Here is a 9,345-nt window from a genome sequence, read left to right on the forward strand (position 1 = left end):
CCTACAGGCCGCTGTGTTCAGGTGCCGCAAGGGCGATGTACTGTAACCTCAGGCAGTGCTGCTTTCCGTCGTTAAAAAAGCTGCGGCAGCAGTTTACTCTAGCAAGTCGGGAAAGCACGCGTAGCGACACAACAGATTCCTGAGAAAGCGCAAACTGTCTATCTCTAATATGTGAGACTTACCAAGATTCCTGGGATGATGGTTGCAACGAGCCTCGGTAGCGCAGTAGGTAGCGCGTAAGTCTCATAATCTTAAGGTCGTGAGTTCGATCCTCACCCGGGGCATTTAATTTGCTGTACATCACGGCTGAATTAACGGCGTTGCTATTGCTAGCGAACGAACTTAATTGTCGTTTGTTATCCACAAGGAGTCCACACCTCAGCGTCACAATGTTTACTTCCAATTATGGCAAGGTACAACTTTGATCATTCTCCTCCCCTGTTATGAGTGAAATATGATGCAAACAGCAATGAATAGACAGTTTCGAGCTGTGCGCCATGCCAGTCTGCACGCGCAAAAATGCTCGCAAACAGATAACAACACTGAGTCCGGATTGAGCACGAAATACGAGAAGAGAGGGAGTAAATCTCACGTTTCTCGAGCAAATCCGGTGTGGTCTAGTGGCTAGGATACCTGGCTTTCACCCAGGAGGCCCGGGTTCGATTCCCGGTACCGGAAGGGAAGTTTTTGCGCACACGACCCTCCATCGTTTGGCCTTCCAACCTTCGTTTGTCGCCCACCTTCCGGAGCTTCAACCGAACGTAATCGGGGGAAGCAGGCACAGGATGCAATTACTGTCAGCACCGGGATAAAGGGAGAAGAGGCACTGGTCCGCTGTTGGGGTGCTACCAGCGTCAGTGGGAAGTCGGTGAAGTCGCCAGTTGCGCCAGAAGCCAGCAATTACCGTAGTACGCCTACACACGCGTTCCAGTTATTCACATTGCTTGCAGTCGCTCCATGCACAACAAGCGTGAGCCCGGATAGCTCAGTCGGTAGAGCATTAGGCTTTTAACCTAAGGGTCCAGGGTTCGAATCCCTGTTCGGGCGAAGATTTTAACGCTTCCGTAATGGCTCGTCTCGTAGCGCTGGTAGCCCTGCCGTAATCAGTGCACCGAGTTCGTTTCCTGTCAACATTCTGCGCAGACCGGTTGCATTTTTCACGATTCGAGGGAAGCTTTAGCTACGAGCAGTCGTGGCCGAGTGGTTAAGGCGTCTGACTAGAAATCAGATTCCCTCTGGGAGCGTAGGTTCGAGTCCTACCGACTGCGTCGGTTTTTTTTATTTTTTGTTTCAGAAGAGAGAGCAGAAAATTTCGCAGTTTGCCTGTCGTTTTGGTACCTCGCTACACCTCACCTCTCACAGTCGTTTATAGCGCCTGTCCTTTTGATAAGGGCGAATTCCAAGCGTCAGCTTTCGCGTCAGCCGAGCAAAGTCGGGACAAGTCGGGACATACTACAGGATGGCCTGCGTGGAGCGACGACGGAAAGAAAACGTTAATTCAACAGCACGTGGCTCACGTACTCATACGCATAGATTTGCGCCCGTTGCGGTGGCCGGGAATCGAACGCGGCTCAACTGCTCGGAAGGCAACTATGCTCACCATTACACTACCACCGCACAGCCGCTGCTCGCAACGCCGCGCTGTGTCGGCTTCCCGCCCGCCGGCAGTGGCCCACGGTGATAGTAGCTGTAGGCGCTTTACGAGGTAGGAGGGTGCATTCGGGCAGCGCCTCCACGCACGCTGCGTCTTTGGGCAAGGCTCGTCGCCGCGGCCGCAACGTTACTCACGCAATAGTGACGAGCGGTCGCTTTGAGGCAGTGTAGTGGGGGACTCCGCGTGTGTAGCACTTTTTTCGGTTGTATCCGACGTCGCTGGGTGGCAATCCCACTTTCCCTGCAGACAGCTGCTCGGGAATATGCTCGGGAAGCACGGACGTCATCGGACGTCCGCCCCCAACAAATGCAACTAACAAAATGAGAACAACAACTAAAAAAGTGGTAGGTTGTTCGACTACCACGCGGGCGGCCCGGCTTCGATTCCCGGCCGATGCATCGTTTTGCTGTTCTCGCTATAGTGCTGCCGCGCCGATTGCTCGCTTGAGGTGCGCCAGCCTCAGGAATGTATAGCAGGATTCGCTGTGAGAAGAACCAAACATGCAGCACGCAAGAGACCCTACTTGGACGGCCGCGTGCTGTTACTGAACTCCAGCGTCGGCCTGGCCCTACAGGCCGCTGTGTTCAGGTGCCGCAAGGGCGATGTACTGTAACCTCAGGCAGTGCTGCTTTCCGTCGTTAAAAAAGCTGCGGCAGCAGTTTACTCTAGCAAGTCGGGAAAGCACGCGTAGCGACACAACAGATTCCTGAGAAAGCGCAAACTGTCTATCTCTAATATGTGAGACTTACCAAGATTCCTGGGATGATGGTTGCAACGAGCCTCGGTAGCGCAGTAGGTAGCGCGTAAGTCTCATAATCTTAAGGTCGTGAGTTCGATCCTCACCCGGGGCATTTAATTTGCTGTACATCACGGCTGAATTAACGGCGTTGCTATTGCTAGCGAACGAACTTAATTGTCGTTTGTTATCCACAAGGAGTCCACGCCTCAGCGTCACAATGTTTACTTCCAATTATGGCAAGGTACAACTTTGATCATTCTCCTCCCCTGTTATGAGTGAAATATGATGCAAACAGCAATGAATAGACAGTTTCGAGCTGTGCGCCATGCCAGTCTGCACGCGCAAAAATGCTCGCAAACAGAGAACAACACTGAGTCCGGATTGAGCACGAAATGCGAGAAGAGAGGGAGTAAATCTCACGTTTCTCGAGCAAATCCGGTGTGGTCTAGTGGCTAGGATACCTGGCTTTCACCCAGGAGGCCCGGGTTCGATTCCCGGTACCGGAAGGGAAGTTTTTGCGCACACGACCCTCCATCTTTTGGCCTTCCAACCTTCGTTTGTCGCCCACCTTCCGGAGCTTCAACCGAACGTAATCGGGGGAAGCAGGCACAGGATGCAATTACTGTCAGCACCGGGATAAAGGGAGAAGAGGCACTGGTCCGCTGTTGGGGTGCTACCAGCGTCAGTGGGAAGTCGGTGAAGTCGCCAGTTGCGCCAGAAGCCAGCAATTACCGTAGTACGCCTACACACGCGTTCCAGTTATTCACATTGCTTGCAGTCGCTCCATGCACAACAAGCGTGAGCCCGGATAGCTCAGTCGGTAGAGCATTAGGCTTTTAACCTAAGGGTCCAGGGTTCGAATCCCTGTTCGGGCGAAGATTTTAACGCTTCCGTAATGGCTCGTCTCGTAGCGCTGGTAGCCCTGCCGTAATCAGTGCACCGAGTTCGTTTCCTGTCAACATTCTGCGCAGACCGGTTGCATTTTTCACGATTCGAGGGAAGCTTTAGCTACGAGCAGTCGTGGCCGAGTGGTTAAGGCGTCTGACTAGAAATCAGATTCCCTCTGGGAGCGTAGGTTCGAGTCCTACCGACTGCGTCGGTTTTTTTTATTTTTTGTTTCAGAAGAGAGAGCAGAAAATTTCGCAGTTTGCCTGTCGTTTTGGTACCTCGCTACACCTCACCTCTCACAGTCGTTTATAGCGCCTGTCCTTTTGATAAGGGCGAATTCCAAGCGTCAGCTTTCGCGTCAGCCGAGCAAAGTCGGGACAAGTCGGGACATACTACAGGATGGCCTGCGTGGAGCGACGACGGAAAGAAAACGTTAATTCAACAGCACGTGGCTCACGTACTCATACGCATAGATTTGCGCCCGTTGCGGTGGCCGGGAATCGAACGCGGCTCAACTGCTCGGAAGGCAACTATGCTCACCATTACACTACCACCGCACAGCCGCTGCTCGCAACGCCGCGCTGTGTCGGCTTCCCGCCCGCCGGCAGTGGCCCACGGTGATAGTAGCTGTAGGCGCTTTACGAGGTAGGAGGGTGCATTCGGGCAGCGCCTCCACGCACGCTGCGTCTTTGGGCAAGGCTCGTCGCCGCGGCCGCAACGTTACTCACGCAATAGTGACGAGCGGTCGCTTTGAGGCAGTGTAGTGGGGGACTCCGCGTGTGTAGCACTTTTTTCGGTTGTATCCGACGTCGCTGGGTGGCAATCCCACTTTCCCTGCAGACAGCTGCTCGGGAATATGCTCGGGAAGCACGGACGTCATCGGACGTCCGCCCCCAACAAATGCAACTAACAAAATGAGAACAACAACTAAAAAAGTGGTAGGTTGTTCGACTACCACGCGGGCGGCCCGGCTTCGATTCCCGGCCGATGCATCGTTTTGCTGTTCTCGCTATAGTGCTGCCGCGCCGATTGCTCGCTTGAGGTGCGCCAGCCTCAGGAATGTATAGCAGGATTCGCTGTGAGAAGAACCAAACATGCAGCACGCAAGAGACCCTACTTGGACGGCCGCGTGCTGTTACTGAACTCCAGCGTCGGCCTGGCCCTACAGGCCGCTGTGTTCAGGTGCCGCAAGGGCGATGTACTGTAACCTCAGGCAGTGCTGCTTTCCGTCGTTAAAAAAGCTGCGGCAGCAGTTTACTCTAGCAAGTCGGGAAAGCACGCGTAGCGACACAACAGATTCCTGAGAAAGCGCAAACTGTCTATCTCTAATATGTGAGACTTACCAAGATTCCTGGGATGATGGTTGCAACGAGCCTCGGTAGCGCAGTAGGTAGCGCGTAAGTCTCATAATCTTAAGGTCGTGAGTTCGATCCTCACCCGGGGCGTTTAATTTGCTGTACATCACGGCTGAATTAACGGCGTTGCTATTGCTAGCGAACGAACTTAATTGTCGTTTGTTATCCACAAGGAGTCCACGCCTCAGCGTCACAATGTTTACTTCCAATTATGGCAAGGTACAACTTTGATCATTCTCCTCCCCTGTTATGAGTGAAATATGATGCAAACAGCAATGAATAGACAGTTTCGAGCTGTGCGCCATGCCAGTCTGCACGCGCAAAAATGCTCGCAAACAGAGAACAACACTGAGTCCGTATTGAGCACGAAATGCGAGAAGAGAGGGAGTAAATCTCACGTTTCTCGAGCAAATCCGGTGTAGTCTAGTGGCTAGGATACCTGGCTTTCACCCAGGAGGCCCGGGTTCGATTCCCGGTACCGGAAGGGAAGTTTTTGCGCACACGACCCTCCATCGTTTGGCCTTCCAACCTTCGTTTGTCGCCCACCTTCCGGAGCTTCAACCGAACGTAATCGGGGGAAGCAGGCACAGGATGCAATTACTGTCAGCACCGGGATAAATGGAGAAGAGGCACTGGTCCGCTGTTGGGGTGCTACCAGCGTCAGTGGGAAGTCGGTGAAGTCGCCAGTTGCGCCAGAAGCCAGCAATTACCGTAGTACGCCTACACACGCGTTCCAGTTATTCACATTGCTTGCAGTCGCTCCATGCACAACAGGCGTGAGCCCGGATAGCTCAGTCGGTAGAGCATTAGGCTTTTAACCTAAGGGTCCAGGGTTCGAATCCCTGTTCGGGCGAAGATTTTAACGCTTCCGTAATGGCTCGTCTCGTAGCGCTGGTAGCCCTGCCGTAATCAGTGCACCGAGTTCGTTTCCTGTCAACATTCTGCGCAGACCGGTTGCATTTTTCACGATTCGAGGGAAGCTTTAGCTACGAGCAGTCGTGGCCGAGTGGTTAAGGCGTCTGACTAGAAATCAGATTCCCTCTGGGAGCGTAGGTTCGAGTCCTACCGACTGCGTCGGTTTTTTTTATTTTTTGTTTCAGAAGAGAGAGCAGAAAATTTCGCAGTTTGCCTGTCGTTTTGGTACCTCGCTACACCTCACCTCTCACAGTCGTTTATAGCGCCTGTCCTTTTGATAAGGGCGAATTCCAAGCGTCAGCTTTCGCGTCAGCCGAGCAAAGTCGGGACAAGTCGGGACATACTACAGCATGGCCTGCGTGGAGCGACGACGGAAAGAAAACGTTAATTCAACAGCACGTGGCTCACATACTCATACGCATAGATTTGCGCCCGTTGCGGTGGCCGGGAATCGAACGCGGCTCAACTGCTCGGAAGGCAACTATGCTCACCATTACACTACCACCGCACAGCCGCTGCTCGCAACGCCGCGCTGTGTCGGCTTCCCGCCCGCCGGCAGTGGCCCACGGTGATAGTAGCTGTAGGCGCTTTACGAGGTAGGAGGGTGCATTCGGGCAGCGCCTCCACGCACGCTGCGTCTTTGGGCAAGGCTCGTCGCCGCGGCCGCAACGTTACTCACGCAATAGTGACGAGCGGTCGCTTTGAGGCAGTGTAGTGGGGGACTCCGCGTGTGTAGCACTTTTTTCGGTTGTATCCGACGTCGCTGGGTGGCAATCCCACTTTCCCTGCAGACAGCTGCTCGGGAATATGCTCGGGAAGCACGGACGTCATCGGACGTCCGCCCCCAACAAATGCAACTAACAAAATGAGAACAACAACTAAAAAAGTGGTAGGTTGTTCGACTACCACGCGGGCGGCCCGGCTTCGATTCCCGGCCGATGCATCGTTTTGCTGTTCTCGCTATAGTGCTGCCGCGCCGATTGCTCGCTTGAGGTGCGCCAGCCTCAGGAATGTATAGCAGGATTCGCTGTGAGAAGAACCAAACATGCAGCACGCAAGAGACCCTACTTGGACGGCCGCGTGCTGTTACTGAACTCCAGCGTCGGCCTGGCCCTACAGGCCGCTGTGTTCAGGTGCCGCAAGGGCGATGTACTGTAACCTCAGGCAGTGCTGCTTTCCGTCGTTAAAAAAGCTGCGGCAGCAGTTTACTCTAGCAAGTCGGGAAAGCACGCGTAGCGACACAACAGATTCCTGAGAAAGCGCAAACTGTCTATCTCTAATATGTGAGACTTACCAAGATTCCTGGGATGATGGTTGCAACGAGCCTCGGTAGCGCAGTAGGTAGCGCGTAAGTCTCATAATCTTAAGGTCGTGAGTTCGATCCTCACCCGGGGCATTTAATTTGCTGTACATCACGGCTGAATTAACGGCGTTGCTATTGCTAGCGAACGAACTTAATTGTCGTTTGTTATCCACAAGGAGTCCACGCCTCAGCGTCACAATGTTTACTTCCAATTATGGCAAGGTACAACTTTGATCATTCTCCTCCCCTGTTATGAGTGAAATATGATGCAAACAGCAATGAATAGACAGTTTCGAGCTGTGCGCCATGCCAGTCTGCACGCGCAAAAATGCTCGCAAACAGATAACAACACTGAGTCCGGATTGAGCACGAAATACGAGAAGAGAGGGAGTAAATCTCACGTTTCTCGAGCAAATCCGGTGTGGTCTAGTGGCTAGGATACCTGGCTTTCACCCAGGAGGCCCGGGTTCGATTCCCGGTACCGGAAGGGAAGTTTTCGCGCACACGACCCTCCATCGTTTGGCCTTCCAACCTTCGTTTGTCGCCCACCTTCCGGAGCTTCAACCGAACGTAATCGGGGGAAGCAGGCACAGGATGCAATTACTGTCAGCACCGGGATAAAGGGAGAAGAGGCACTGGTCCGCTGTTGGGGTGCTACCAGCGTCAGTGGGAAGTCGGTGAAGTCGCCAGTTGCGCCAGAAGCCAGCAATTACCGTAGTACGCCTACACACGCGTTCCAGTTATTCACATTGCTTGCAGTCGCTCCATGCACAACAAGCGTGAGCCCGGATAGCTCAGTCGGTAGAGCATTAGGCTTTTAACCTAAGGGTCCAGGGTTCGAATCCCTGTTCGGGCGAAGATTTTAACGCTTCCGTAATGGCTCGTCTCGTAGCGCTGGTAGCCCTGCCGTAATCAGTGCACCGAGTTCGTTTCCTGTCAACATTCTGCGCAGACCGGTTGCATTTTTCACGATTCGAGGGAAGCTTTAGCTACGAGCAGTCGTGGCCGAGTGGTTAAGGCGTCTGACTAGAAATCAGATTCCCTCTGGGAGCGTAGGTTCGAGTCCTACCGACTGCGTCGGTTTTTTTTATTTTTTGTTTCAGAAGAGAGAGCAGAAAATTTCGCAGTTTGCCTGTCGTTTTGGTACCTCGCTACACCTCACCTCTCACAGTCGTTTATAGCGCCTGTCCTTTTGATAAGGGCGAATTCCAAGCGTCAGCTTTCGCGTCAGCCGAGCAAAGTCGGGACAAGTCGGGACATACTACAGGATGGCCTGCGTGGAGCGACGACGGAAAGAAAACGTTAATTCAACAGCACGTGGCTCACATACTCATACGCATAGATTTGCGCCCGTTGCGGTGGCCGGGAATCGAACGCGGCTCAACTGCTCGGAAGGCAACTATGCTCACCATTACACTACCACCGCACAGCCGCTGCTCGCAACGCCGCGCTGTGTCGGCTTCCCGCCCGCCGGCAGTGGCCCACGGTGATAGTAGCTGTAGGCGCTTTACGGGGTAGGAGGGTGCATTCGGGCAGCGCCTCCACGCACGCTGCGTCTTTGGGCAAGGCTCGTCGCCGCGGCCGCAACGTTACTCACGCAATAGTGACGAGCGGTCGCTTTGAGGCAGTGTAGTGGGGGACTCCGCGTGTGTAGCACTTTTTTCGGTTGTATCCGACGTCGCTGGGTGGCAATCCCACTTTCCCTGCAGACAGCTGCTCGGGAATATGCTCGGGAAGCACGGACGTCATCGGACGTCCGCCCCCAACAAATGCAACTAACAAAATGAGAACAACAACTAAAAAAGTGGTAGGTTGTTCGACTACCACGCGGGCGGCCCGGCTTCGATTCCCGGCCGATGCATCGTTTTGCTGTTCTCGCTATAGTGCTGCCGCGCCGATTGCTCGCTTGAGGTGCGCCAGCCTCAGGAATGTATAGCAGGATTCGCTGTGAGAAGAACCAAACATGCAGCACGCAAGAGACCCTACTTGGACGGCCGCGTGCTGTTACTGAACTCCAGCGTCGGCCTGGCCCTACAGGCCGCTGTGTTCAGGTGCCGCAAGGGCGATGTACTGTAACCTCAGGCAGTGCTGCTTTCCGTCGTTAAAAAAGCTGCGGCAGCAGTTTACTCTAGCAAGTCGGGAAAGCACGCGTAGCGACACAACAGATTCCTGAGAAAGCGCAAACTGTCTATCTCTAATATGTGAGACTTACCAAGATTCCTGGGATGATGGTTGCAACGAGCCTCGGTAGCGCAGTAGGTAGCGCGTAAGTCTCATAATCTTAAGGTCGTGAGTTCGATCCTCACCCGGGGCGTTTAATTTGCTGTACATCACGGCTGAATTAACGGCGTTGCTATTGCTAGCGAACGAACTTAATTGTCGTTTGTTATCCACAAGGAGTCCACGCCTCAGCGTCACAATGTTTACTTCCAATTATGGCAAGGTACAACTTTGATCATTCTCCTCCCCTGTTATGAGTGAAATATGATGC

At 53.6% G+C, this 9,345-nt stretch overlaps 21 non-coding genes across 21 annotated transcripts; 17 read left to right on the top strand and 4 right to left on the bottom strand.

The window, feature by feature from the left end:
* The first annotated feature begins 211 nt into the window (after positions 1–211).
* Trnam-cau (transfer RNA methionine (anticodon CAU)) lies at positions 212–284 on the top strand. Its single transcript has one exon. It is a non-coding gene; the product is annotated as a tRNA-Met (tRNA).
* A 322-nt stretch (positions 285–606) lies between these two features.
* Positions 607–678, top strand: Trnae-uuc (transfer RNA glutamic acid (anticodon UUC)). Its single transcript has one exon. It is a non-coding gene; the product is annotated as a tRNA-Glu (tRNA).
* Positions 679–974: 296 nt separating this feature from the next.
* Positions 975–1,047, top strand: Trnak-uuu (transfer RNA lysine (anticodon UUU)). Its single transcript has one exon. It is a non-coding gene; the product is annotated as a tRNA-Lys (tRNA).
* Positions 1,048–1,186: 139 nt separating this feature from the next.
* On the top strand, positions 1,187–1,268 carry Trnas-aga (transfer RNA serine (anticodon AGA)). Its single transcript has one exon. It is a non-coding gene; the product is annotated as a tRNA-Ser (tRNA).
* A 277-nt stretch (positions 1,269–1,545) lies between these two features.
* Trnag-ucc (transfer RNA glycine (anticodon UCC)) lies at positions 1,546–1,617 on the bottom strand. The gene has a single exon. It is a non-coding gene; the product is annotated as a tRNA-Gly (tRNA).
* Positions 1,618–2,432: 815 nt separating this feature from the next.
* Trnam-cau (transfer RNA methionine (anticodon CAU)) lies at positions 2,433–2,505 on the top strand. Its single transcript has one exon. It is a non-coding gene; the product is annotated as a tRNA-Met (tRNA).
* A 322-nt stretch (positions 2,506–2,827) lies between these two features.
* Trnae-uuc (transfer RNA glutamic acid (anticodon UUC)) lies at positions 2,828–2,899 on the top strand. The gene has a single exon. It is a non-coding gene; the product is annotated as a tRNA-Glu (tRNA).
* A 296-nt stretch (positions 2,900–3,195) lies between these two features.
* Trnak-uuu (transfer RNA lysine (anticodon UUU)) lies at positions 3,196–3,268 on the top strand. Its single transcript has one exon. It is a non-coding gene; the product is annotated as a tRNA-Lys (tRNA).
* A 139-nt stretch (positions 3,269–3,407) lies between these two features.
* Trnas-aga (transfer RNA serine (anticodon AGA)) lies at positions 3,408–3,489 on the top strand. The gene has a single exon. It is a non-coding gene; the product is annotated as a tRNA-Ser (tRNA).
* Positions 3,490–3,766: 277 nt separating this feature from the next.
* On the bottom strand, positions 3,767–3,838 carry Trnag-ucc (transfer RNA glycine (anticodon UCC)). Its single transcript has one exon. It is a non-coding gene; the product is annotated as a tRNA-Gly (tRNA).
* An 815-nt stretch (positions 3,839–4,653) lies between these two features.
* On the top strand, positions 4,654–4,726 carry Trnam-cau (transfer RNA methionine (anticodon CAU)). Its single transcript has one exon. It is a non-coding gene; the product is annotated as a tRNA-Met (tRNA).
* A 322-nt stretch (positions 4,727–5,048) lies between these two features.
* On the top strand, positions 5,049–5,120 carry Trnae-uuc (transfer RNA glutamic acid (anticodon UUC)). The gene has a single exon. It is a non-coding gene; the product is annotated as a tRNA-Glu (tRNA).
* Positions 5,121–5,416: 296 nt separating this feature from the next.
* On the top strand, positions 5,417–5,489 carry Trnak-uuu (transfer RNA lysine (anticodon UUU)). The gene has a single exon. It is a non-coding gene; the product is annotated as a tRNA-Lys (tRNA).
* Positions 5,490–5,628: 139 nt separating this feature from the next.
* On the top strand, positions 5,629–5,710 carry Trnas-aga (transfer RNA serine (anticodon AGA)). The gene has a single exon. It is a non-coding gene; the product is annotated as a tRNA-Ser (tRNA).
* A 277-nt stretch (positions 5,711–5,987) lies between these two features.
* Trnag-ucc (transfer RNA glycine (anticodon UCC)) lies at positions 5,988–6,059 on the bottom strand. The gene has a single exon. It is a non-coding gene; the product is annotated as a tRNA-Gly (tRNA).
* An 815-nt stretch (positions 6,060–6,874) lies between these two features.
* Positions 6,875–6,947, top strand: Trnam-cau (transfer RNA methionine (anticodon CAU)). Its single transcript has one exon. It is a non-coding gene; the product is annotated as a tRNA-Met (tRNA).
* A 322-nt stretch (positions 6,948–7,269) lies between these two features.
* Positions 7,270–7,341, top strand: Trnae-uuc (transfer RNA glutamic acid (anticodon UUC)). The gene has a single exon. It is a non-coding gene; the product is annotated as a tRNA-Glu (tRNA).
* Positions 7,342–7,637: 296 nt separating this feature from the next.
* On the top strand, positions 7,638–7,710 carry Trnak-uuu (transfer RNA lysine (anticodon UUU)). Its single transcript has one exon. It is a non-coding gene; the product is annotated as a tRNA-Lys (tRNA).
* Positions 7,711–7,849: 139 nt separating this feature from the next.
* On the top strand, positions 7,850–7,931 carry Trnas-aga (transfer RNA serine (anticodon AGA)). The gene has a single exon. It is a non-coding gene; the product is annotated as a tRNA-Ser (tRNA).
* Positions 7,932–8,208: 277 nt separating this feature from the next.
* Positions 8,209–8,280, bottom strand: Trnag-ucc (transfer RNA glycine (anticodon UCC)). Its single transcript has one exon. It is a non-coding gene; the product is annotated as a tRNA-Gly (tRNA).
* Positions 8,281–9,095: 815 nt separating this feature from the next.
* Trnam-cau (transfer RNA methionine (anticodon CAU)) lies at positions 9,096–9,168 on the top strand. Its single transcript has one exon. It is a non-coding gene; the product is annotated as a tRNA-Met (tRNA).
* The last annotated feature ends 177 nt before the right edge of the window (positions 9,169–9,345 follow it).

This window comes from Schistocerca cancellata, unplaced genomic scaffold (assembly GCF_023864275.1).
Source record: "Schistocerca cancellata isolate TAMUIC-IGC-003103 unplaced genomic scaffold, iqSchCanc2.1 HiC_scaffold_411, whole genome shotgun sequence".
Classification (NCBI taxonomy): Eukaryota; Metazoa; Arthropoda; class Insecta; order Orthoptera; family Acrididae; genus Schistocerca; species Schistocerca cancellata.